Raw genomic sequence first — 3,202 nt, forward strand, 5'->3', positions numbered from 1 at the left:
TAGGAATTTGATTGGTAATAATCCAAAATCGGATAACATCTAAATACAAAATTTGTCCATCCCATTCCCTAAAATCAGTATAACAAAACTCAATTTACAAATCCCGATTATATTCAGCTGAGCAACACAGTTCAAAGAAACACAATCATTAATTCCAACAATAGAAACCTCCAAATCAAAGATTATGAGATCATGATTATACCTCACAAACATCCATTACAAACCCATCTTCCGTTGACCTACAAAAAGTTAAATGACACTATAACTCTATTAAATCTAAAAAAACCAAGATAATCTGAAATCAAACATATAACAATAAAAAAAGATTCAAATTTAACCACAACTTCTAGCAAAATAGCATATATTTATATGAAATCAAGAATTTTCATGCCTGGATTTTTGTACAACCAATTTCGTACCAGATGTCTATAAGATGAACTGCCAACACCAAATTCCAAAATCACTCTTCAGGTATTAGTATGATAATCAAATCACAACATAACGTGAAAAAAAATACGAAAAAACAACAGAAAAATGTCAATCGATTGTAATAGGCGCTAACATTTGGAGAAAAAGATGTAAAGTGTTACCCTACGCAGTGTATCAGTGGCTGGATCTCTACCGATATAGGTTTTTATGGCGGAAGACACGCAAAAGGAGCGGAGAAGGGAGTCCTGAATCGCGGAACCGCCAGTCACCAGAGAAGAACACATTGTCGTCCCAGTGATTCATTGTCGAACCCTAGCCCCTGGAAAACGGATCTAACCCTTTGACGACCACCAATAACGACAACCACAACCCTATTGTCGCCCTGAAACTAAAACAAGAAATTGTGAAACTTGTTGATTAAAAACATGAAAATGGAATGTATTACACGATGTACATTAGAACTGAACCAATATACATAACCAGCATATATAAAAACTGAAATGATACCTTGAAGATGTTATTCATCAAGCCAAACAGATGTATACATTCATGTCAAACATTCAATACATAACCTATGAAGAAATTAACAAAATAATATAAAAAATCATAGGCATTTGATCAAACACCTTATAAGCATGTCTAAACAATCAAAAACATGGAAGATTCAATACGACCCCAACCAATTACATGGATATATTTTGAGATCACTATCTACATGGATACATACATTCTGCATATATACAAAAGCATACATGGATACCTTCTGCAATTGACTCGATGTACATCAAAACTGAACCAGCATACATAACTGGAATATATAAAAAATGAAATGATACCTTGAAGGTGTGTATAGCTGCTCTTTCTATCTTTCTACTGTAAATCCCATCACAATGAGTACCTGATCAATATTATCGATTTCATCTTTAATAGCAGCAACAAACCTAACTTAGGGTTGAAATTGGCTTACCATTCTGATAAGAAAATTGATGGTCTCAACACAAAGTCGGGTTTTATCTTCTTTGCCATACCACCACCATGCACCGCAACTGTCCGGCGTCTTCTTCGTCGTCGGAAGCCAACAACATCTGATGCGACCGGAAAAAAACCATCATCAGGTACCATAATTTAAAACAGAATAACACTAAATCACGGGATCTAACCTCGGGTTTGTCGATCTCCTCGAAAAAGGAACATGCATCTTCAAGTTCGTACACCGAATCTTCGCCGGAACCTCACTGAATGTTACCTACTGGTGATATCAACATAACTCGTCCGATTAAGGTTTATTGATAGCCGATCTATCCAAATAGCGAACATGCAAGAGAATAGGGTTTACCGGAAACTTGCCTGAACTTGGTCGGAACCCTAACAGCTTGACCGTCATCTACTCGTGTACCGTCACAAACCCTGCTCGCCGTCGTGGATCCGCCACAGCTCATCCGCGCGCCGCGGTGTCCGACTCCATCACCTTTGATGCTGCATTCTCTCTTTGTTGCACAAAGTCTTTATTTATTGGACAAGAGACGACACGTATTTACTGTTTGATATGAAATCCCTAAAGAGCCCTTTGTAACTGTTCATTACATTCCTTTTTTAATATATAGGATAATGAACTCATTGTTCTAATACAATCAAATAAGTACAACTATGATCTTCCAAGTTTTAAAGTTGCTAAGGCACGAGTCCATCCTAAATGTAGCATGTATCAACAATTATCTCAAGACAGCACCTGAAACATGTGTAAAAATAGGTACGTCAGCATAAAAATGCCTGTGAGATACATAGGTTTTGTGAATATAGGATTCATGACTTGAGTTTAAAGAGAACGTTTAATAACAGTCAGTCATGAACCTTGTAATTTGCTTTGTCTTGTAAATCATTTGAAAAACGATAAGATCAGATGATATGTATAATTAAATGTAAGGTTAAATGGATAACCTAGCAAAAATGAGTTTGTATAAGATAAGTTGTTGTAAAACAATGTCTTATGAAAAGTATGTTATTTGTATGAAGTGTTATATGACTTAAATTGAAATGATTCAAATAACGCTACGATATGTAATACCATACAAACACTTATATATAGGAAGTACCAGCGGCGTATCCACCATGCTTGTATCATATTACACACGCCTCGTTACTTAAGCCACTTACGCAAACCAAACCACCAATATAGAATGTTCATGTTTAAACCAATAGTCCAAGGTTATTGTATAACTCAAGTTAAATGTAAACCATGTAATGTATAAACAAAAGTTATGTATGGTAAGTGAAACGAGATTTCTTAAACCACAAGTAAAAATGTACAAAACAAAGTGTTTGAATAAATCAAAAGTTATGCTTTGTAAAATAATATAAGGTTAAACGAATAACCTTATAGTAGCATATTAACAGTATACTTTGGATTTGTAAATAACATATTAAAAATATGTTTTGGTTTGTTGATAAAATATATATGTTGGTTCTGTACAATTACCACACATGAGAGTATATCAAACTGTACTTTTGGGAGTATATCAAAATATACTTTAAAGGTGCGATTTAAGAATTCATTCAGACCTAGTGCATCAAACTACACCTTTGAGACTATAAGGATACCACAAAGGAAATCCCTATTTGGATGGAGAAACAAATTGGTTTCAGACATTCCATGACAACAGGAATGGGGTGTCTAGTCCTATAGCGCTATATCATACTACCAATCGGTCTGGTGAACAAAATAAGTACTATTCCAACAATTAATTTTGTAATCTTTGAGAAATCAGTGTTTAAA

At 34.7% G+C, this 3,202-nt stretch overlaps 1 long non-coding RNA gene across 1 annotated transcript; it reads right to left on the reverse strand.

Annotated features, from left to right (window-relative positions):
- Positions 1–320: 320 nt before the first annotated feature.
- Positions 321–1,717, reverse strand: LOC110905479. Its single transcript, XR_004878573.1, has 3 exons — positions 1,590–1,717; positions 1,266–1,514; positions 321–817 (listed from the first exon to the last, which is right to left on the reverse strand). It is a non-coding gene; the product is annotated as an uncharacterized LOC110905479 (long non-coding RNA).
- Positions 1,718–3,202: the final 1,485 nt, after the last annotated feature.

The sequence above is a fragment of the Helianthus annuus genome, chromosome 14 (genome assembly GCF_002127325.2).
Source record: "Helianthus annuus cultivar XRQ/B chromosome 14, HanXRQr2.0-SUNRISE, whole genome shotgun sequence".
Classification (NCBI taxonomy): Eukaryota; Viridiplantae; Streptophyta; class Magnoliopsida; order Asterales; family Asteraceae; genus Helianthus; species Helianthus annuus.